The sequence below is a fragment of the Camellia sinensis genome, chromosome 9 (assembly GCF_055761805.1).
Source record: "Camellia sinensis isolate YWXY chromosome 9, ASM5576180v1, whole genome shotgun sequence".
Taxonomy (NCBI): domain Eukaryota; kingdom Viridiplantae; phylum Streptophyta; class Magnoliopsida; order Ericales; family Theaceae; genus Camellia; species Camellia sinensis.
In genome coordinates, this window is record NC_138969.1 from 187,596,001 (window position 1) to 187,621,259 (window position 25,259).

At 35.9% G+C, this 25,259-nt stretch overlaps 1 long non-coding RNA gene and 1 pseudogene across 1 annotated transcript in view; one reads left to right on the plus strand and one right to left on the minus strand.

Moving 5' to 3' along the window:
• Positions 1–3,729: 3,729 nt before the first annotated feature.
• LOC114305662 (iron-sulfur cluster assembly SufBD family protein ABCI8, chloroplastic pseudogene) lies at positions 3,730–4,961 on the minus strand (annotated as a pseudogene).
• A 1,015-nt stretch (positions 4,962–5,976) lies between these two features.
• The window catches only part of LOC145798898 (uncharacterized), a 128,340-nt gene continuing 109,057 nt past the window's right edge, over positions 5,977–25,259 (plus strand). Inside the window, exon 1 of the long non-coding RNA XR_014340743.1 lies at positions 5,977–6,083. This is a non-coding gene — a long non-coding RNA (uncharacterized LOC145798898). The remainder of the gene's footprint in view (positions 6,084–25,259) is intronic.

The following is a 25,259-nucleotide window of genomic DNA, read 5'->3' on the forward strand; positions in this document are numbered from 1 at the left end:
CAAATATGGGTTTGTGTTGATGTTAAATTTACTAAAGTGTCCAACAACGAAAAGTAGTGTTCTGTTGTTGTCCCTCCTGCGTGATCGGAACTATGACGGTAAAGATGAAAGGTTTGGATTTGATTCTGATGTTGCAACGATTCATTGACGTGATTTCTGGGATTTGTGTTCTGTTTGGTAATGTTGATGTTAATCCCTCAAATTAAAATTAGCGTACCTCCAAAAACCCCCTTTATAGTAATACTTTGCGGTGTTCGTGACGTTGGATATGATAACCATTTCGTCCATGCATTAGTGGTGGATACGACATCTACACAATATCGACGCCGGAGATTGTTGCAGGAACACATGATGATAAGTGTGTAGTATATGATTTTTTGATGTATGTATTGGTTTTTTAGGTATGGATTGGTGAAAATGTATGTGGTAGTGTTAATTTGTTGGTTTTTTTTTTTTATTGGGGGGTTGATGTATGCATTGGTTTGAAGGTTGTGTTGTTGTGCATTGTATTCCATTTTGTGATGTCGTCTATGGGCAACACATAAGCATGTGTTGCTGGTCGAAGAAACGCGTAATGTAACAGGAGTTGACGATTCTTTGTATGACTATGGGAGTTTTTTTTTGTCTTCGTGATAGTGTTCATAGGTGTAGTTAGCCAAATTGGATATGTTAGGTGTATGTTGATTGGTGTGTGAGTGTGCACATTCAATGTGATGTTTGTATTCTTTTGTGTGTGTGACGTTAATAGGTAGAACACAACATTCCAATTTTGACGATACGACCGTTGATGTAATTATGTTGGTAATATTGTGCTTTGCATTCCCATTCTGTATGTGTGTTTTGAATGTGACCGTGGTATGAAAGCAGGGTGCATGGGGAGCGGGTGATAGTGGTGTATTTTGATGTTGCCGAAATTGCGTATGTGTAATTACAATGTCGTATAGGTCATGTGACATGTAGGCAACAATCATTGGATGGGTGATGAAATTATTTGCCTTAGGCTTTTAGAATATTAGTGTAGTTAGTTGAATTGAGTTGAACATTTGAAAGTAGTGTATGTATGCTGTACAGTTGGTGGGTGTCGCGTTGTACAATTGTTGTAATGTGATTACAACCGTATAAATTTTAATTTGTGAAAATGTTTTGTAATAACATTTGAATAATGTAGCTATTAGTAAACGTTGGTAGTAACATCATACCATATATGGAACGCTCATGACCCACTAAACACATGACACCACAAAATGGAATTTGTGTTCATGTATTTAGTGGGTTTTGCAATAACATTTACACCATGTATGTTCATGTATTTAGTCGGTCATGTGTGGGTGGTAGTGTTAATGTGTTGGTGTTTTTTTTAATTGTTCACAAGTATCCCACATGTAGTGTGGTATGAAATGGCAACAACATCATGATTCCACATCAGCCCTCCCACATCAAATGGCTAAACATCACTAACCTCACAAATCACTACACGCAATCCTCTACAAAAATTTGAAAAACTAACACCATACCATAACCAACCCACCCAAACATCACGAAAAAGTCACAATCAAAATCACACTCAAGGGTAAATAAGTAAACTCCACAATATACCATAAATAAAAGGACTAATTGGTTTGAAAGAAAACTTCCATAACTAAATGGAATAACATTTTCCCAAATGGGATTTTTGGGTAATTTTTCCAAATTTTATCTTTTGAGGGACTATATGTAATTTTTAAAAATTTAAAAATATTTTTTAACAGTGTAGGAGAATTGTGATGGAATTTTATAGAGAAATGTTAACATATCCCTGATTTTGTATAACTATTTTATGTCACTTTTTACATCAATATTTATGATTAGTTCTTTTATTTGGAGATAATTATCAAGAATTAATGAAAGTAAAATAATAAATTATCATATAATTTGGTGATATAAAAAGTTGAAAAAACTAATATATAGTGGTTCTCAATTTTAAAATTAAGATTATCCCATGTGATTGTTATTTTTATTGATGATCTACACATGAAAATTTGACGTATCCAATTATCCGAACAAACCGTAGGTTTTCTTTCTAAACTAATGAGAAGTTTAAACAAGATGTTTGAAATTGGTTTTTTTAGTAATTTTCTTATTGACTTTTTTCATCTTTAGAGAATCATTTCTTTAACTTTTAGATTTTTAGAATTTACTCAACTAGGCCAATTAGAAAAGTAAAAAATAAAAAATAGAAAAATTTAAATAAAATCTATTTGGTTTGAGTTTTCTGAATTCACTTTTTAAAAAATTAAAAACTTTTTGTTTTCCGTGTTTTTTTGTTTTCACTGAATTTTTTTAATGTTGTAAGCAATTTTTTAATTTTTAGATACATCTCACATAAATACACTTAAAAAATATAATATTTGTAAAAAAATTTTGTAAAAAAATCAATAAATACCAAAAATATTTTTAAAAAAAATACAAAAATTCAGTACATTTTTCATAGGGGTGGGCGCGAGTCAGTTGCGGCCACCGAACCTCCAATCCGTCATCCGTCCATCAGATTGGCGGATTGGAGAAAATCAATCCGCATTTGTCTGCCAATCCGGCGGATGTGGATTGAGCGGATTGGCGATTTGGCAGATGGATGTGAATCGGTTTGGCGGTTTAGGATTTTATAAATTTTCAACATAATTCAACTTGTGCATTTCGTTAAAAAAAAAGAAAAGAAAGTATTACATTCAATGACTTAAAAAGTTAGTACAATCATTGTATGTCTCATCCAAAAAAAAGAAAGTTTAAAACTTTAGAATATCACAATCACTGCATGGCTCATCCACATATTACAATCGTAGCATGATTCATCTACATAAAGTATAACAATTTGTGGTTCTTAAAATATAGTAACAATTCAAACCACCAAAACCATGAACAGGGCAGTAGTAGAGATTGTATGTCTCTGTATTGTTACATCTATATATGTTTTTGAAAACAAAAACCAACCAGCATATATTATGTTTTCTATTTATTATTTTTAGAGTTAAATTTAAGAACTAAAAAATATAGAAAAATAATACGCTTATATTTTTTCAATTCAAAAAATATATTCAAGTTGAATTTTTTTTTTTCAACAGAATATTTAAACTCTTTTTCAATTGAAAACACAAACAAAATATTTAAACAAATTAAAAACATAAAGTCTTATAAATTATTAAGGGTGCTCGCGGTTTGACGGTTTGGTTGCGGCCAAAGGAATCTCAAATCCGCCATCCGTCTGCCAAATTGGCAGATTGTAGAAAATTAATCTGCAACCGTCCGCTCGTCATCACGCATCCATCCAAAATGCGGCGGATCGGTTCGGTTCGGTTCAGTTGGTTTTGGTGAATCGGTATATCCGCTGCTCACTCCTAATTTTTCATATTCTTGTGTATATATTGATTTTTTAAAATATTTTTTTTACAAATATTTTACTTTTTAGATACATCCAAATAAGGTGTATCTAAAAAAGTAAAAAAAAAATTTGTTTAAAATTATAAAAATATTCACTAAATATATATATATATATATATATATATATATGAAAAATGAAAAATGAAAAACTTAATTTTCAAAAAATTAAAACAAGTGAATGATTTTTTTTTATCCTCCTTTACCATATATAATTTGACCCAAAGAGCTGCAACCCAACCCAAGCAAGTTTAGCTAACCCTAGGTCCCGTTTGTTTTGGGGTGTAATGGATGGAAGGGGATTAGGATGGAGGTGGGGTTATTTAGTGTTGTGTTTGTTTGTAGAGTTGGGAAAGGAAAAAGGATGAAGGAGGGGATTTAGATGGAGGTTGGAAGGGGGATTGGGATGGAAAAGGTGGAGATGGAGGTAGTATTAGAAAAATAGTAAGGGGATTAGAAATTTTTTTATTTTTTTTTATTTTTTACATATTGAGAATTTTTTTTAAACATTAATGTTTAATTTCTTTATATTTTTTTATTTGTTTTATTATTTTATATAAAAATAATTTAACAATTCCTACACTAACAATTATCATCAAAACAAACATAATTTTACTGAATCTCCTCACTAACAATCCCTTCACTATTAATCCCCTCATTAACACTATAAGCGTCCTCTCAAATTGCCCGGTTTCCAATGCATTTATGTGAAAATAAGTCGAGATTTGCATAGGGCACTTGGTAACGTTAGGTATGTAACAAAACGACCCGTCACTAAACACAGCTGAATTTAAAGCTGGATAGTAATTATCATCAGGTGGAACAACCCTACCTAAGAACTTCCTGACTAAATCAAGGTATTCCCTAATGGCCTCGGTTATCAAACAAAAAATCACACCCGCCTTCTCTAAAGTCTTCCTATGAGTCGTAGCAATCGATACACTATCAAGAACAGCATCAACAACAACATTAGCCAATCGATTTTGTTCATTCAAAGGAACACCCAATTTATCAAAGTCCTTAATAAGCTCAGGATTAGCCTCATCGAGGCTATTCAAAGTCGGTTTCTTTTTCGGTTCCGAATAATAACACATGTCCTGCAAATCAATCGGAGGGTACCGATTGTCTGACCATTTGGGTTCAGTCATCCTAGGAAATTTCTCAAAAGAATTCATCTAAACTCAAGCAACCAATCGGGTTCGTTCTTTCGGGACGAAATTAATCGAATCGTCTCCTCCGAAAGCCCTTTCGGAATCGTGAAGGAGTTGATTTCTTCATTGAACCCCCATTTGTAATCGCGTTTGAGGAATTTGTGAATTGCTTCTTCATCGTTTCAAAGTGTACCTGGGATTGGAGGAAGCTCGGAATCAAGGGTTTTGGGTTCGTACCCAACATCTGCTCTAACCTTGAAGAGTTTGGAATTAGGGGTTTTAGGGTTTGAAGATTTCAAAAATTCGAGCTTTGGGTAAAAAAAGTTTTGGGATTTTGGAGGTTTCGGTGTGGGGGTGAGGAGAGAAGCTTGAAATACCATTGGCAAGAAGAAAAGCCATGGATGTGGTGGTGAAGATTCACTGAGAGAGAGAGAGAAGAGTGTAAAAATTGAAAGGATATTTTCAGTTTGTTTTTGGTGTTTTTCTTCCGGATCCTCTACCGTTGTTCCTATAGTGTTTCATGCGGTAGGACAAAACGGTGTCGTTTTGGACAAATTTTTATTTTTTTTTTCACTTTGTTTTCTTCTTTCTTCTCTTTCTAAGCTCTCAAACGTTTCAGAGCAGCGCCTACGAACGATCAAACAAAGAGATGAAGAAGAGAGTGACGACACCGGCGAAGTGTCAACGGCGGCGAGCATCCAGACTCGCACAACCCAGCCAAACGAAAGACCGAAACGATCCTCATATGTGGAATGGGAATTTCTAGATTTGAATGTGTTGATTTTGAAATGTTTCACTGTTGTTGCCTTCTGAATATTGTTTATTTGCCTGTTTCTTGTTTTGACACATGGTTTCTTGTTAATTTAACCATTATATGTTCAATTGATTCATTCGTAGAACTGTTTGGTTGTATTGTGATGTTTGGGATATGAACTTTTAGATCTAAAAGGTGCATTTGGTGTGTTTGAGAATGGGAAAAGTTTGGCCATCCATAGTAAGCCCTGGAGTTCCATTGATGCCGCCGTCGCCGTCAGCATGGCGAGGCGAGGTGGCGACGAAGCTACATTTTTTCGACGTCGCAGCAAACAATGGCAGAGATTCAGACTCCATCAGAAACCCTAATCCCCCCAAAACAAAAACATTTAGATTCACCACTATTTTACTTAATTGAAGTGAAAAGGAATAATAAGAATCATATTATAGAACTGAATGCATATATATATGGTATATACATTGGTAGAAAGGTGAATGGAGGTCTGCATGCTCTCTCTCTAACTTTCTTTTTCTGTGGCACTGACCAATAACTATCAGCAGGCTGACACGGGGACAACAATGATTCAAAAGGGAAAGAATACACGAAGTAGAATTATTGCACAGGGAATTTCGACTGGAAATTCACAGAACTGTTATAGGTGGCTTGTTTAGGTTCAGCCAAGGGCAGATAATGCTTGGAACTCTTCTCCATGTGATTCGAGGCTTATTGGTGATAATGCAGCTGCCAACACTTACCCATACATCCAGGTAAAATTTTATGTTCTTCTCACATGCTTGTTTTTTTCTTTTCTTTTCCTTGTCAATATATAAATTACTTTACTTGATATTGTAGCTCATCTGAACATTTTCAGTAACTCTTTGTTTAATTATCTACTCATGTCTAGCTTGGTAACTCAATGAAAAGTTTTTCCTTTATCTGATTATATTGTAGACCTTCTCTTTTTCGACCAATTTCTATGTAGTTTGACGTTGCCAAGTTGTTCCTTTCATGGCATTGACCCTTATTGTAGCAACCCTCACCTTACTCTTGCCATACTTACATACATTCATGCATGATCTTGTCTTGTTATGTTGTTTTGCAAGTTTTGTCTTGCCTTGTTTTGTTTAAGTATTTCTTGCGTGATTTTGTTCCTTGCTTGGTGTAGCCGAGGTCATCTTGAGCTTAGTTCACCTCTGAACCTTTGTACTTAGAACTGTTTTGGAACCACTTGGTCGACCTCCATCTTCACCCCGGACAGGTTTGCCGAGATATTTTGCACTTAGTGATCCTTGTCCTTGGGCAGGTACGGCCTAGACCGAGGTGTGGCACAGCTTAGTCAAGTGTCGTCCTCCCTAGCCGATGTCCTTGTTATCCTGTTGCCGAAGCTTTGACTTTAGCCGATGTCATTACTTGCCGATGTGTCTTGCCTTAGCTTGCTGTGTACGCTTTGTCATAGACTTGTCTTATCAATCAATCACCTTTTGAGTTGAACCAACCCGGTAGCGCCACGTGTCCGAGCTGATTGTTAAGACAGCTGACAGACCTAGAAACAGATCATTTTGTCTCAAATCTTTGCCTTTAGAGAGAGAAGCTCTAGAGTAAGGAGGAGAAGTTCTTGAGAGAGAATAGATCTTCCAAGCTTGATCTTCGAGGTTTGAACCGTTGGGTTCGAGTTTTGAGGTTAGAATCTTAACCTACTCTTGTTGTTTTTATCGATCATCTAGCTGCATTACATGATCGAATCTGTTTTGTATGTCATGCATCGATTTGAAGTTGGTTTCGGAAGAGAAAGATAGTATTCATGTGTTCTTGAAGAAAGTCTCGTTTTGATCTGAAAGTTTGGAGCAAAGACCATGCTTTTGTGTTTGTTCTTGCATGATCTTCTTGTATGGGTACCCAGGTCCATGTTTTGAACTCATGGCATGAAATCTCAGATTTTTGTAACAAGTTATGATCTTGCATTCATCTTCCTCATGATCATATTCTTCATGTTCTTCAAAGGGAAACCCAGGTTTTTCCCGACTTTGTTTTTGAATGAGGCCATCGGAACCACACCTCGGCAAGGAGGTGTGGGACCTCGGCAAAGACCTGGTTGGTACCCAGTGTGTTTTCATGAGATGGGAGCAGTGTTTAAACTCCCAACATGTTTTGCTTTGTTATTGACTTGGATTTGGTGAGAATGCCGAGATCATTTGCACGCATATAAAGCTTGTTTTGAGAATGTGATTGCCATGTGATTGTAGGTCCTTGATCTTTGCTTTGAGCCTACACTCGAGGAGATCTATGTGAGTGGTATTTTTAATAAAACTATGTTATACTGTTTTGATAAATCTTGCTTTGCTTTGCTTTGTTTTGATGAAAGTATTTGTTAAGCATGAATGAATAGCTCTGTTTTGATGTATCAAGTATAAACTTTGTTTTGATGTCATTCTTGAAAAGTCCCTTGTACTGGAGGACCCTAAACTTTCGCAGTACCAAGTATAAAAAGTCCCTTGTGCTGAAGGACTCTAAACTTTCACAACACTAAGTATAAAAGGATACGGTCCTTTCTTGGAAAGACTATTGTGTTAAAACGGGCTATGGGCCTAAGTAACACAAGACCATCGTGTTAAAAAGAGCTACGGGCTTAAGTAACACAGCTCCCTTGTGCTGGAGGACTATAAACTTTCGCAGTACCTTCGACTAATCGATTACGGATCGTGTAGTCTATGCTTTGCCACTGACGGTTTACCGCATGGATTTGTTTGTTTGGAAAGCTTGATTTGTGTTTTGCCGATGCCAGTAAACATCCCTTGAGACTTGTAAGACATGATAGATGAATACGGTTCATCCCTTGCTTTGATAAAGTTTGATGTGTTTTGCTCTGAAAGGATCTCGGCTAATATTCGTATGGTTTTTGGCATGTTTCGTTTTGAAAGACTTCGCCTATATTCATGCAAAACCTTTATTACTAGTACCATTCACTGAGTATCCAAGCTCACCCTCTCTATATATATGTAGGTGATGAGCAGGACGTCGGCGACGCTTAGACTGTGTTTTTGAAAGCTTGTTTTGGATCCATGATTTTGTCGGCTTTGTTTGTATTCACGTCGGCGATGTCATTTCTTTTATGTCGGCAAATCTTGAAAATCATGCTTCTTGGCTTGTATTCACTGTCATTTTGTATATGTCGGCTTGAGAAGCCTTTTGATCAAGATGTAATACGTATTTTGCTTTGTTGTATTCAAGTTGTAAAGATATATGCCATTTCATTTGATCTACGCACTGCTCTTATGGACCACTTGTATTTTGATTTATTACTTCCGCATTTGTGAGCCCCCTTTATTATACTCTGATTGTGTTGAACTTTTGAAAGTTGGCCTTCGGTAATCTCGGATTACTGGCCAACACGGCACCAAACTACTAGGGGCGGTTTGGGGTCGTGACACTTATTTTCCAGTATTTGCCCTCTTGAAATGAAAACCATGCAATTGGCAGAGTTCATTGGTTTTCATGCGACATTCTAGAGAATGTTCTTATTAATCATTTAGCACAATGAGCAAAAACTAAAGGAAGGGATGATTAAGCATGCTTATATGATGGACAACAAGTAAGGAAAAGCTTAAAGAATCGGTCAATCGCTTCTGAGGAGTCAAAGAAGGGGTGAGAGAGTGTTAGAGTTGTGTGTGTGGGGTGTTCTTTCTCTTTCTATTTCCTTCGAAGGAAGAAACACGTATGGTTCTTGATAGGAGATATAGTGATTCTATGGGGACAAACCAGTCTTGCTTGATTGCTATTCCAATGACGGTTGCTTCTAAAAGCCAAATGCTGGGCCTAAAGAGGGTTGGGTCTAGTTAGTGGATTTCCTATTGTATCTTTGTGACCTTGAAGTGTTGAATGTAGTGGGGGATTTTGGGGTGGGTGCGGTGATGGAAGTAAGCTTTCACCCTCTATGCTGATTAGTTTGAGTTCGTTGAGGTATGAAGTTCAAATTTGGGCAGAGTCTAGTTCTTGTCTGTCATTTAGGACTGATTCTAGGGTTGCCATGAAAAGAAAAGAGGTGTTAGATGTGGGGAATGAGGTGGTGTGTGAATGCAATGTGGACCAGCATTGGTGTGTGTTGGGAACTATCAGTTAGATGGGACATATTGAGATCAGAACAAGAAGTGTATCATCGCAAATTTAAAAGAGGAACAGCTAGTAAGCGATAGAAGAAGTGGTGGAAAAAGGAACACAGGCCGGACAATAGGAAAGACATATGTGTAATGGGGTGTGAAATGGGGCAGAACAGAGGATTTTGATGTGGGTAGAGAGAGTGGAAAGTGGCTTACCGAAAAATTATATAGGGTTGGAGGGCCGTATTCACGAGAGGAGTTTATTAGATGGTGAGATGTGCAAGGAAGCATGTAGAAATAGAAATGCATAGTGAGATTAAATTAAAGCAGTCCGTCTCTGTTTAGTGTAAGAATACCTATACCATAGAACACTTGAAGAAGAGAAACTCTCTCAGAAAATTTATCAGTAATTTGAAACACACTGATTTGTCTCAAGTCTTTCGACTTATTTATAGTAGACACATCCTAATCTGACTAGGAAACAATATTCTAGACTAATTTCTTTATTAACATAAAATTTGTAAAATAAAAGTCAATTGGATACTAGCAAGTAGCAAAAAGGAATAGGCAATGGTTGGCATATGTTATCACAATGTTATAGATAACTGTAGAATCTAAGGGACTGTTTGATAACGTATTTGTTTTAAAAATTCTGAAACTTGGACATGAAAACAGATTTGGTAACAGTTTTCATTGCAAAAAAAAAATGAATATAGTTTTCCAAAAAAAGAAAAAAAGTGAAAATAAACACATTTGGCAATAGCTTTCACTGCAAAAAATAAATGAATATAGTTTTCGAAAAATAGAAAAAAAAGTGAAAATAAAATCAAGATAGTTCACGAGAGGAGTTTATTAGATGGTGAGAGGTGCAAGGAAGCGTGTAGAAAGAGAAATGCATAGTGAGATTAACTTAAAAAGTCCGTCTCTGTTTAGTGTAAGAATACCTATACCATAGAACACTTAAAGAAGAGAAACTCCCTCAGCAGGTATCAACAAAATTAAATAATTCTAGATCTGGAGTATTTCATTATAAATATTGGAAGTAAGTACAAAAAATGCAAATTACTAGATATTCCAGCACATAACGATAGGGTTGAATGTTTATTATCTCTAACACTCTCAATCAAGATGAGCATAGGTCCCAAACAAATGCTTAACTCACTTGACTAAAGTTTCTTATAACAATTATCAGGAGCTTGAAAATAATTTTCTGACAAACCAAACATTGCCTAGTAAACACTTCTCTTCCTCATGCATCCTTATTTCTCACGGAAATCTAAATTATAAAAATATCTATACATAGGATTAAGCACATCCAAGACTATCATCAATAAGGAAAAAGAAAAAGAAGTAAAAGATATAATACCACATAAAATTCCCAACTGTGTAGAAGATATAAGATATTATTGAAATAAATGCCCAACTCCAACAGACCAAACTTAGCAAAAAGAATCAAGGATTACCCAAAAAAATGGGGAGGCACAGAAAATAGTGCACCTTCTGTGGTCTTCATTATGCATTAGACAAGAATGACTTTCAGTCCCAAACAGTAGATCCATGAGGTCTAATTAGAAAACAAGGAAATCCATGGACTATTCAAGCATAAGTTCTTCCTCTAGAATAAATCAGCTGAACAATTAAAAGAATCTACTTCCAGCCACTGAATCATCATGGAAGAAAGGAAAAGGGGATATTATCAGTAATTTGAAACACACTGATTTGTCTAAAGTCTTTTGACTTATTTATAGTAGACACATCCTAATCTGACTAGGAAACAATATTCTAGACTAATTTCTTTATTAACATAAAATTTGCAAAATAAAAGTCAGCTGGATACTAGCAAGTAGTAAAAAAGAATAGGTAATGGTTGGCATATGTTATCACAATGTTATAGATAACTGGAGAATCTAAGGGACTGTTTGGTAACGTGTTTCTTTGAAAAATTCTGAAATTTGGACATGAAAACACATTTGGTAACAGCTTTCATTGCAAAAAATAAATGAATATAGTTTTCGAAAAATAGAAAAAAAGTGAAAATAAACACATTTTGTAACTGCTTTCATTGCAAAAAATAAATGAATATAGTTTTTGAAAAATAGAAAAAAAAGTGAAAATAAACACATTTTGTAACTGCTTTCATTGCAAAAAATAAATGAATATAGTTTTTGAAAAATAGAAAAAAAGTGAAAATAAAATCAAGATAGTTCACGAGAGGAGTTTATTGGGTGGTGAGAGGTGCAAGGAAGCGTGTAGAAATAGAAATGCATAGTGAGATTAACATAAAACAGTCTATCTCTGTTTGGTGTAGGAATACCTATACCATAGAACACTTGAAGAAGAGAAACTCGCTAAGAAAATTTATCAATAATTTGAAACTAACTGATTTGTCTCAAGTCTTTCGACTTATTTATGGTAGACACGTCCTAATCTGACTAGGAAACAATATTCTAGACTAATTTCTTTATTAAAATAAAATTTGCAAAATAAAAGTCAATTGGATACTAGCAAGTAGTAAAAAAGAATAGGTAATGGTTGGCATATGTTATCACAATGTTATAGATAACTAAAGAATCTAAGGGACTGTTTGGTAACGTGTTTGTTTTAAAAATTCTGAAATTTGGACATGAAAACACATTTGGAAACAACTTTCATTGCAAAAAATAAATGAATATAGTTTTCGAAAAATAAAAAAAAAAAGTGAAAATAAACACAATTGGTAACAGCTTTTTTTGCAAAAAATAAATGAATATAGTTTTTGAAAAATAGAAAAAAAGTGAAAATAAAATCAAGATAGTTCACGAGAGGAGTTTATTAGATGGTGAGAGGTGCAAGGAAGCGTGTAGAAATAGAAATGCATAGTGAGATTAACATAAAACAGTCTGTCTCTGTTTGGTGTAGGAATACCTATACCATAGAACACTTGAAGAAGAGAAACTCGCTAAGAAAATTTATCAATAATTTGAAACACCCTGATTTGTCTCAAGTCTTTCAACTTATTTATGGTAGACACATCCTAATCTGACTAGGAAACAATATTCTAGACTAATTTCTTTATTAACATAAAATTTGCAAAATAAAAGTCAATTGGATACTAGCAAGCAGTAAAAAAGAATAGGCAATGGTTGGCATATGTTATCACAATGTTATGGATAACTGTAGAATCTAAGGGACTGTTTGGTAACGTGTTTGTTTTAAAAATTCTGAAATTTGGACATGAAAACACATTTAGAAACAGCTTTCATTGCAAAAAATAACTGAATATAGTTTTCGAAAAATAGAAAAAAAAAAGTGAAAATAAAATAAAGATAGTTCACGAAAGGCGTTTATTAGATGGTGAGGGGTGCAAGGAAGTGTGTAGAAATAGAAATGCATAGTGAGATTAACTCAAAACAATCAGTCTCTTATTAGTGTAAGAATACCTATACCATAGAACACTTGAAGAAGAGAAACTCTCTCGGAAAATTTATCTGTAATTTGAAACACACTGGCTTGTCTCAAGTCTTTCAACTTATTTATAGTAGACACATCCTAATCTGACGAGGAAACAATATTCTAGACTAATTTCTTTATTAATATAAAATTTGCAAAATAAAAGTCAATTGGATACTAGCAAGTAGTAAAAAAGAATAGGCAATGGTTGGCATATGTTATCACAATGTTATAGACAACTGTAGAATCTAAGGAACTGTTTGGTGACGTGTTTGTTTCAAAAATTCTGAAATTTGGACATGAAAACACATTTGGTAACAGCTTTCATTGCAAAAAATAAATGAATATAGTTTTCGAAAAATAGAAAAAAAGTGAAAATAAACACATTTGGTAATAGCTTTCATTGCAAAAAATAAATGAATACAGTTTTCAAAAAATAGCAAAAAAACATACCGGAACTGATACATAGAACTTGTTTTGAGAACTTTTTCAAGATTTTTTTTTGGAACACCTTTTTTTAAGGAAATATCTTAGTAACAAGAATTATGAAACACAGTAACAACAAAGAAGAAGAAGAAGAAGGAGAGAGAGAGAAAGAGAGAGAGAGAGAATCACAAGGAAAACAAAAACCTAATGTCGTCTTCTTCTTCTTCAAAACTTGAAGTCGTCTTCTTCTTCTTCTTCTTCTTCTTCTTCTTCTTCTTCTTCTTCTTCTTCTTTGTCTCTCTCTCTGTCTCTCTCTCTCTTCTCTCTCTCTCTCTCTCTCATGCATAGATTATTTATATGGAATTTTTTTTTAAGGTTCCCTAATATTAAAATTTTATAAGATAAACGATATACAATATTTTCATAGTAGTTATGGTCCCTCAACAAGAAAATCTGACTTAGACAAATTTCACCCTGATTCAGCGAAATTTCAATTGTTATAGAGAAATTTTAAAATTTTCCTAAATCGGGGTCAAAATTTGTCTGAGTCAGAAAAAATTTCTCTGAATCGAATTTTCTCTGTGAAAATGTTGAGGAACCATATCTAATAAATTTTTTTTTGGACCTCTTATATTACACAAAGTTGGAGAGGAATATTTAACTGATTTTCTTTTATTTATACCAAAAAATTAAATTGATCTCTAATAATTATAATAACAGGATTTAATAACATTTGTTTTCAAAAATAGGTTGCTTTTAAAATCATATTTTATAGTTCATAATTTTTTGAAAATAAATTTGTTGAAATCAAAATAGTTATAGTTATCAAATATAAGTCAGTGAATATTTTGAATATTTTTTTTTAGATTAGTGAAATTCAAGTCAGTGAATTTTGTTGATCTCTTTTGAATATTTTTTTTAGAATGGTGTAATTAAGTTAGTGAAATTTCTCTCTCTCTCTCTCTCTCTCTCTCTCTCTACCAAACTTACATGGTATCAGAGCCCAGTTCTCCACTCCTGGCATTTTCTATTTTTGGTGCTTAGTCCTGTACACAGTGGCACTACACCATCCTGTTCGGAATCACCTCATGATTCCAACGGCACCACCCCATCACTAAACTCGCCGTCTCGCACCGTCACACAGTGTCTTTGTTTTTGACGCGTCCCAGCTTCCACCGCCACTCGCACTGTGCCATTCACGTGCTCCTCCGTTGCTTACTCACGTTAGCATCTGACGTCAGCCCTGCGCTTGCGTGCGTCGAGTCTGCTTCCGTGCGCCACGCGTCCGCCGTTTTGATTTTGTGCGCCCCGCGTGCATCGTTCTGCTACGGTGCACCGCGCGCCCTTCCTCTTATTGTGTGCCGCTTTTAGTTTGCTATTTTGCACCGCTGATATCACTTCCCTTCTACTGACGTCATCTCTGCACAGCAGCCCATTTCCCAGCTAATTTCGACCTTCCGGACTCAATGGTTCACTCTGTTTTACCAAATTTTGCTCCTACAGGCCTGCTCCTATATATTTAGTCCTACTCCACTTTTAATATGGATCGCCATGATGCCTCCCATCCAATTTTTGTTCTTCTTAATGGTTCTAAATATGTATTGTGGGCCCAAGCCATGTCTTCCTCCCTTAAAGGACAGAAACTTTGGCGTATTAACACCGGGGATGTGACCAAATCGGTCAAAGAGGTCGCCGAATCTACTACCACATATATAGATCGACTCAAAGATTGGGACAGTAAAAATTACCAGATCATTACTTGGCCTTGGAATACTTCTGTTCCCTCTATTAGTCTTCAGTTTGGTCGTTTTCAACTTGACTCTGTTTCCAATCCTGCTAAAGACATTTGGATTTTTTTTAGAGATCGATACAAAACTATCGATCTTGCCTATCAGTATCAACTTCAGAGTCAACTTCACCGCATGCGCCAAGAATCCAGTCAGTCTATTAATGACTTTATGTCTCAAATGTATTCTGTTTGGGACCAGCTTGCTCTCTTAGAACTGAAATGGCCTCACCAAGAAGATGATGCCTTATTCACTACCTATCGTAATCAGCAGTGGTTGGTCCACTTTCTTATGTCTCTCACTCCCTCTTTTGAGCCCCGTGCGTGCCTCTCTTCCTCATCGCCTTCCATTGCCCACCTTTGAACAGGCTATTTCTGAGCTGTTTTCTGAGGAGACTCGTCTTGGCACTCTCCAGACTCATCATGTGGACTCTGTTCTTCCGAGTCCTCAGTTACGTCCCTCACCGATCCAACGGACCATTGCTTGCCTCTATTGCAGAATCGGGGCCTTTCTTCAACTCATCTTTTGGGTCATTGCCCTGTTCGATCCTGCCATTGTTGCAACAAACTTGATCCTAGTCATCTGCAGTAGGATTATTTTCGAAGTCCATCCAGGTCATCTTCCACTAGCCACTCCTCTCGCGGTGGCTTTTTTAGGGGGAACTCTCATCGTCAGTCTAATCGCACTACTACTATTGCCTCTGAGGATTTCTTTGATCCTCTTGCTCTATCTGCCCCTGATTTTCTCAGACTGATGTTGAGGTCATGTTCAAACAGCTTCTCTCCACCTCTGGTGCACCTCCTCCTACTGCTTTGTCTATGACTCTAGGTAACTCGTCTTGGTATTTTGACTCTTCCTGTTGTAATCATATGACTTCCAGCTCTGCTATATTCTCCTCAATCTCTCCCTCTACTCATCTTCCCTCCATTCATACTGCTGATGGTTCTCTCATGTCTGTCAGTCGTGTTGGGACTGTTTCCAATTCCCAGTTATCTTTACCTCAAGTTTATCATATCCTTGCACTAACCTTAAACCTTATCTCTATTAGTCAATTATGTGAGCTTGGTCTAATCGTCACATTTTTGGCTAATGGTTGTTTGGTGCAGGACCCTCAGACGGGATAGACTATTGGGATCGACCGTAAGCATGGACGTCTCTATGAACTCATTCAACTTCATGTTCCGAACTCCCCACAGATCGTTGCTCCTGCTTCTGCTTCCTCTTTATCTCCTTTTCATCTTTGACATTGTCGCTTAGGACATCTTTCTATTAGTCTTTTAAAGTCTTTGGTTTCTAGTGGTCAATTGGGTCATGTACTTCAAGATACTTTTGATTGTATACCCTGTGAACTTGCAAAACAACCTGCTTTATCATTCAATAAAAGTAGCTTGGTTAGTGAGATGTGGTTCACTTTGACAGAAAGGAGCAGAGGTGTGGAAAGTGTCTTAGCAGTTCCTTCCATCTTGTCATGAGATGTTTCAATTTCATCAGCTATTTCTGGTGGGTTGTTTTGAAGGTTGGGGTTTGCCGATATCAGGTAAGGAAAAACTTAAAGAATCGGTCAATCGTTTCTGAGGAGTCAAAGAAGAGGTGAGAGAGTGTTAGAGTTGTGTGTGTGGGGTGTTCTTTCTCTTTTTGTTTCTTTCGAAGGATGAAACATGTATGGTTCTTGATAGGAGATATAGTGGTTCTATGGGGACTAACCAGTCTTGGTTGATTGCTATTCCAATGACGGTTGCTTCTAAAAGCCAAATGCTGGGCCTAAAGAGGGCTGGGTCTAGTTAGTGGATTTCCTGTTGTATCTTTGTGACCTTGAAGTGTTGAATGTAGTGGGGGACTTTTGGGGTGGGTGGGGTGAAGGAAGTAAGCTTTCACCCTCTGTGCCGATTATTATGAGTTTGTTGAGGTATGAAGTTCAAATTTTGGTAGAGTCTAGTTCTTGTCTGTGATTGAGGACTGATTCTAGGGTTTCCATGAAATGAAAAGAGGCGTTAGATGTGGGGAATGAGGTGGTGTGTGAATGCAATGTGGACCAGTATTGGTGTGTGTTGGGAAGGATCAATTAGATGGGACATATTGAGATCAAAAAAAGCAGTGTATCATTTCAAATTTAAAAGAGGGAAAACTAGTAGGGGATAGAAGCAGTTGTGGAGAAAGGAACACATGGCGGCCAATAGGTAAGACATATGTGTAATGGGGTGTGAAATGGTGCACAACAGAGGATTTTGATGTGGGTAGAGAGAGTGGTAAGTGGGTTATTTGAAAATTATATAAGGTTGGAGGGCCGTATTCACGAGAGGAGTTTATTAGAGGGTGAGATGTGCAAGGAAGAGTGTAGAAATATTAACTTAAAACGGTCCGTCTCTGTTTAGTGTAAGAATACCTATACCATAGAACACTTGAAGAAGAGAAAATCTCTCAGAAAATTTATCCGTAATTTGAAACACATAGATTTGTCTCAACTCTTTCGACTTATTTATAGTAGACACATCCTAATCTGACTAGGAAACAATATTCTAGACTAATTTCTTTATTAAAATAAAATTGCAAAATAAAAGTCAATTGGATACTAGCAAGTAGTAAAAAAGAATAGGCAATGGTTGGCATATGTTATCACAATGTTATAGATAACTGTAGAATCTAAGGGACTGTTTGGTAACGTGTTTGTTATAAAAATTTTGAAATTTGGACATGAAAACGCATTTGGTAACAGCTTTCATTGCAAAAAATAAATGAATGTAGTTTTCGAAAAATAGAAAAAATGTGAAAATAAACACATTGGTAACAGCTTTCATTGCAAAAAATAAATAAATATAGTTTTCGAGAAATAGAAAAAAAGTGAAAATAAAATCAAGATAGTTCATGAGAGGAGTTTATTAGATGGTGAGAGGTGCAAGGAAGCATGTAGAAATGGAAATGCATAGTGAGATTAACTTAAAAAAGTCCGTCTCTGTTTAGTGTAAGAATACCTATACCATAGAACACTTGAAGAAGAGAAACTCTCTCAGTAGGTATCAACAAAATTAAATAATTCTAGATCTGGAGTATTTCATTATAAATATTGGAAGTAAACACGAAAAATGAAAATTACTAGATATTCCAGCACCTAACGATAGGGTTGAATGTTTATTATCTCTAACACTCTCAATCAAGATGAGCATAGGTCCCGAACAAATGCTTAACTCACTTGACTAAAGTTTCTTATAACAATTATCAGGAGCCTGAAAATAATTTTCTGACAAACCAAACATTGCCTAGTAAACACTTCTCTTCCTCATGCATCCTTATTTCTTACGGATATCTGAATTGTAAAAATATCAATACCTAGGATTGAGCACATCAAAGACTATCATTTACTAGGAAAAACAAAAGGAGTAAAATATATAATACCACATAAAATTCTCAACTGTGTAGAAGATATAAGATATTATTGAAATAAATGCCCAACTCCAACAGACCAAACTTAGCAAAAAGAATCAAGGATTACCCAAAAAAAGGGGAAGGCACAGAAAATAGTGCACCTTCTGTGGTCTACATTATGCATTAGACAAGAATGACTTCCAGTCCCAAACAGTAGATCCATGAGGTCTAATGAGAAAACAAGGAAATCCATGGACTATTCAAGCATAAGTTCTTCCTCTAGAATAATTCAGCTGAACAATTAAAAGAATATACTTCCAACCGCTAACTCACCATGGAAGAAAGGGAAAGGGGATATTATCAGTAATTTGAAACACACTGATTTGTCTAAAGTCTTTTGACTTATTTATAGTAGACACATCCTAATCTGACTAGGAAACAATATTCTAGACTAATTTCTTTATTAACATAAAATTTGCAAAATAAAAGTCAATTGGATACTAGCAAGTAGTAAAAAAGAATAGGCAATGGTTGGCATATGTTATCACAATGTTATAGATACCTGTAGAATCTAAGGGACTGTTTGGTAACGTGTTTGTTTTAAAAATTTTGAAATTTGGACATGAAAACACATTTGGTAACAGCCTTTATTGGAAAAAATAAATGAATATAGTTTTCAAAAAATAGAAAAAAAGGGAAAATAAACACATTTGGTAACAGCTTTCATTGCAAAAAATAAATGAATATAGTTTTCGAAAAACAGAAAAAAAAAAGTGGAAATAAAATTTTTTTGAGAACTTTTGGAGAATTTTTTTGAAAAATAACAAAAAACAAACCGGAACTGATACATAGAACTTGTTTTGAGAACTTTTTCAAAATTTTTTTTTTTTGGAACACCTTTTTTTTAAGGTAATATCTTTGTAACAGGAATCATGAAACACAGCAACAACAAAGAAGAAGAAGAAAAAGAAGGAGAGAGTGAGAGAGAAAATCACAAGGAAAATCAAAACTTGATGTCGTCTTCTTCTTCTTCTTCTTCTTCTCTGTCTCTCTCTCTGTCTCTCTCTCCCTCTCTCTCTCTTCCTTTCTCACTCTCATGCATAGATTATTTATATTGAAATTTTTTTTAAAGTTCCCTAATATTAAAATTTTATAAGATAAATGATATACAATATTTTCATAGTAATTAAGGTCTCTCAACAAGAAAATTTGACTTAGAGAAATTTGACCCTGATTCAGTGAAGTTTCAATTGCTGTAGAGAAATTTTAAAATGTTCCTGAATCGAGGTCGAAATTTGTCTGAGTTTGGCAAAATTTCTCTGAATCGAATTTTCTCTGTGAAAATGTTGAGGGACCTAATCTAATAAGAAAATTTTTGGACCTCTCATATTACACAAAGTTGGAGAGGAATATTTTACTTATTTTCTTTTATTTATACAAAAAAATTAAATTGATCTCTAATAATTATAATAACATTTGTTTTCAAAAACAAGTTGCTTTTAAAATCATATTTTATAGTTCATAATTTTTTGAAAATAAATTTGTTGAAAAATAGTTATAGTTATCGAATATAAGTCCGTGAATATTTTGAATATTTTTTTTAGATTAGTGCAATTCAAGTTAGTGAATTTTGTTGATCTCTTTTGAATATCTTTTTTAGAATGGAGTAATTTAAGTTAGTGAAATTTCTCTCTCCCTCTTTCTCTCTCTCTCTACCAAACTTACATGGTATCAGAGCACAGTTCTCCACTCCTGACATTTTCTGTTTTTGGTGCTTAGTCCCGTACATAGTGGCACTACACCATCCTGCTCGGATTCACCTGATGATTCCAATGGTACCACCCCCATCACTAGACTAGTCGTCTCGCACCGTCACGCACTGCCTTTGTCTTTGGCGCGTCCCAGCTTCCGTCGCCACTTGCACACGCGCTCTTCACGCGCTCCTCCGTTAATTGCTCACGTCAGCATCTAACGTCAGGCCTGCGCTTGCATGGGCCGACTCTGCTTCTGTGTGCCATGCGTGCACCATTCTATTTTTGTGCACCCCGCGTGCACCGTTCTGCTACGGTGCGTCACGTGCCGTTCCACCTATTGTGTGCCACTTTCAGTCTGCTATTTTGGGCCGCTGACATCACTTCCCTTCTGCTGACGTCATTCTACACAGCAACCCATTTCCCAGCTAATTTCGACCTTCCGGACTCACTGGTACGCTCTATTTTACCAAATTTTGCTCCAACAGGCCTGCTCCTAAATATTTAGTCCTACTTCACTTTTAATATGGATCGCCATGATGCCTCCCATCCAATTTCTGTTCTCTTAATGGTTCCAATGATTTATTGTGGGCCTAAGCCATGTCTTCCTCCCTTAAAGGACGAAAACTTAGGCGTATTATCACCGAGGATGTGACCAAATCGGTCAAAGAGGTCGCCGAATCTACTACCACATATACAGATCGACTCGAAGATTGGGACAGTAAAAATTACCAGATCATTACTTGGCCTTGGAATACTTCTGTTCCCTCTATTAGTCTTCAGTTTGGCCGTTTTCAACTTGACTCGATTTCCAATCCTGCTAAAGACATTTGGGGTTTTTTGAGAGATCGATACAAAACTACCGATCTTGCCCATCAGTATCAACTTCAGAGTTAACTTCACTCATCTGCCGAGAATCCAGTCAGTCTATTAATGACTTTCTATCTCAAATGTATTATGTTTGGGACCAGCTTTCTCTCTTAGAACTGACATGGCCTCACCAAGAAGATGCTGTCTTATTCACTACCTATCGTAATCAGCAGTGGTTGGTCCACTTTCTCATGGCTCTCACTCATTCTTTTGAGCGCCGTGCGTGCCCTTCTTCCACATCGCTTTCCATTGCCCACCTCTGAACATGCTATTTCTAAGATGTTATCTAAGGAGATTCGTCTTGGCACTCTCCAAACTCATCATGTGGACTCTGTTCTTCCCAGTCCTCAGTTACATCCCTCACCGACCCAACGGACCACTGCTTGCCTCTATTGTCAGAATCGGGGCCTTCCTTCGACTCATCTTTTGGTTCATTGCCCTGTTCAATCCTGCCATTGTTGCAACAAACTTGGTCCTAGTCATCTGCAGCAGGAATGTTTTCGCAATCCATCCAGGTCATCTTCCACTAGCCACTCTTCTCGTGGTGGCTCTTCTAGGGGGAACTCTCATCGTCAGTCTAATCGCACTACAGCTGCTGCCTCTGAGGATTTCACTGAGCCTCCTGCTCTGTCTGCCCCTGTTTTTTCTCAGATTGATGTTGAGGTCATGTTCAAACAGCTTCCCTCCACCTCTGGTACACCTCCTCCTACTGCTTTGTCTGTGACTCTAGGTAATTCTTCTTGGTATTTTGACTTTGCTTGTTGTAATCATATGACTTCTAGCTCTACTATATTCTCCTTAATCTCTTCCTCTACTCATCTTCCCTCCATTCATACTGCTGATGGTTCTCTCATGTCTGTCAGTCGTGTTGGGACTGTTTCTAATTCCCAGTTATTTTTACCTCAAGTTTATCGTATCCCTGCTCTAACCTTAAACCTTATCTCTATTAGTCAATTGTGTGAGCTTGGTCTAATCGTCACATTTTCTACTAATGGTTGTTTGGTGCAGGACCCTCAGATGGGACAGACTATTGGGATCGACCGTAAGCATGGACGTCTCTATGAACTCATTCAACTTCATGTTCCGGACTCCTCACAGATTGTTGCTCCTGCTTCTTCTTCCTCTTTATCTCCTTTTCATCTTTGGCATTGTCGCTTAGGACATCTTTTGGTTAGTCTTTTAAAGTCTTTGGTTTCTAGTAGTCAATTGGGTCATGTACTTCAAGATACTTTTGATTGTATACCCTATGAACTTGCAAAACAACATGCTTTATCGTTCAATAAAAGTAGCTTGGTTAGTGAGATGTGGTTCACTTTGACAAAAAGGAGCAGAGGTGTGGAAAGTGTCTTAGCAGTTCCTTCCATCTTGTCATGAGATGTTTGAGTTTCTTCAGCTATTTCTGGTGGGTTGTTTTGAACGTTGGGGTTCGCCGATATCAGGTAAGGAAAAGCTTAAAGAATCGGTCAATCGCTTCTGAGGAGTCAAAGATTGGGTGAGAGAGTGTTAGAGTTGTGTGTGTGGGGTGTTCTTTCTCTTCCTGTTTCCTTCGAAGGAAGAAACATGTATGGTTCTTGATAGGAGATATAGTGGTTCTATGGGGACTAACTAGTCTTGCTTGATTGCTATTCCAATGACGGTTGCTTCTAAAAGCCAAATGCTGGGCCTAAAGAGGGCTGGGTCTAGTTAGTGGATTTCCTATTGTATCTTTGTGACCTTGAAGTGCTGAATGTAGTGGGGGACTTTTGGGGTGGGTGGGGTGAAGGAAGTAAGCTTTCACCCTCTGTGCCGATTATTATGAGTTTGTTGAGGTATGAAGTTCAAATTTTGGTAGAGTCTAGTTCTTGTCTGTGATTGAGGACTGATTCTAGGGTTTCCATGAAATGAAAAGAGGCGTTAGATGTGGGGAATGAGGTGGTGTGTGAATGCAATGTGGACCAGTATTGGTGTGTGTTGGGAAGGATCAATTAGACGGGACATATTGAGATCAGAACAAGCAGTGTATCATTTCAAATTTAAAAGAGGGAAAGGTAGTAGGGGGTAGAAGAAGTGGTGGAGAAAGGAACACATGGCGGACAATAGGTAAGACATATGTGTAATGGGGCGTGAAATAGGGCAGAACAGAGGATTTTCATGTGGGTAGAGGGAGTGGTAAGTGGGTTACTGGAAAATTATATAGGGTTGGGGGGTCGTATTCACGAGATGAGTTTATTAGATGGTGAGAGGTGCAAGGAAGCGTGTAGAAATATTTAACTTAAAACGGTCCGTCTCTGTTTAGTGTAAGAATACCTATACCGTAGAACACTTGAAGAAGAGAAACTCTCTCAGAAAATTTATCAGTAATTTGAAACACACAGATTTTTCTCAACTCTTTCGACTTATTTATAGTAGACACATCCTAATCTGACTGGGAAACAATATTTTAGACTAATTTCTTTATTAACATAAAATTTGCAAAATAAAAGTCAATGTTATAGATAACTGTAGAATCTAAGGGACAGTTTGGTAACGTGTTCGTTTTAAAAATTTTGAAATTTGGACATGAAAACACATTTGGTAACAGCTTTCATTGCAAAAAATAAATGAATATAGTTTTTGAAAAATAGGAAAAAAGTGAAAATAAACACATTGGTAACAACTTTCATTGCAAAAAATAAATGAATATAGTTTTCGAAAAATAGAAAAAAAAAAAGTGAAAATAAAATCAAGCTAGTTCATGAGAGGAGTTTATTAGATGGTGAAAGGTGCAAGGAAGTGTGTAGAAATAGAAATGCATAGTGAGATTAACTTAAAACAGTCCGTCTCTGTTTAGTGTAAGAATACCTATACCATAGAACACTTAAAGAAGAGAAACTCTCTCAGCAGGTATCAACAAAATTAAATAATTCTAGATCTGGAGTATTTCATTATAAATATTGGAAGTAAACACGAAAAATGAAAATTACTAGATATTCCTGCACCTAACGATAGAGTTGAATGTTTATTATCTCTAACACTCTCAATCAAGATGAGCATAGGTCCCAAACAAATGCTTAACTCACTTGACTAAAGTTTCTTATAACAATTATCAGGAGCTTGAAAATAATTTTCTGAGAAACCAAACATTGCCTAGTAAACACTTCTCTTCCTCATGCGTCCTTATTTCTCACGAATACCTGAATTATAAAAATATCTATACATAGGATTGAGCACATCAAAGACTATCGTTTACTAGGAAAAAAATAAAGGAGTAAAATATATAACAGCACATAAAATTCCCAACTGTGTAGAAGATATAAGATATTATTGAAATAAATGCCCAACTCCAACAGACCAAACTTAGCAAAAAGAATCAAGGATTACCCAAAAAAATGGGGAGGCACAAAAAATAGTGCACCTTCTGTGGTCTACATTATGCATTCGACAAGAATGACTTTCAGTCCCAAACAGTAGATCCATGAGGTCTAATGAGTAAACAAGGAAATTAATGGACTATTCAAGCATAAGTTCTTCCTCTAGAATAATTCAGCTGAACAATTAAAAGAATATACTTCCAGCCGCTGACTAACCATGGAAGAAAGGGAAAGGGGATATTATCAGTAATTTGAAACACACTGATTTGTCTCAAGTCTTTTGACTTATTTATAGTAGACACATCCTAATCTGACTAGGAAACAATATTCTAGACTAATTTCTTTATTAACATAAAATTTGCAAAATAAAAGTCAATTGGATACTAGTAAGTAGTAAAAAAGAATAGGCAATGGTTGGCATATGTTATCACAATGTTATAGATACCTGTAGAATCTAAGGGACTGTTTGGTAACGTGTTTGTTTTAAAAATTTTGAAATTTGGACATGAAAACACATTTGGTCATTGCTTTTATTGCAAAAAATAAATGAATATAGTTTTCGAAAAATAGAAAAAAAGGTGAAAATAAACACATTTGGTAGCAGCTTTCATTGCAAAAAATAAATGAATATAGTTTTTGAAAAATAGAAAAAAAGTGGAAATAAATTTTTTTTGAGAACTTTTTGAGAATTTTTTTGAAAAATAACAAAAAACAAACCGGAACTGATACATAGAACTTGTTTTGAGAACTTTTTTCAAGATTTTTTTTTTTTTGGAACACCTTTTTTTAAGGAAATATCTTAGTAACAGGAATCATGAAACACAACAACAACAAAGAAGAATAAGAAAAAGAAGGAGAGAGAGAGAGAGAGAGAGAGAGAGAAAATCGCAAGGAAAA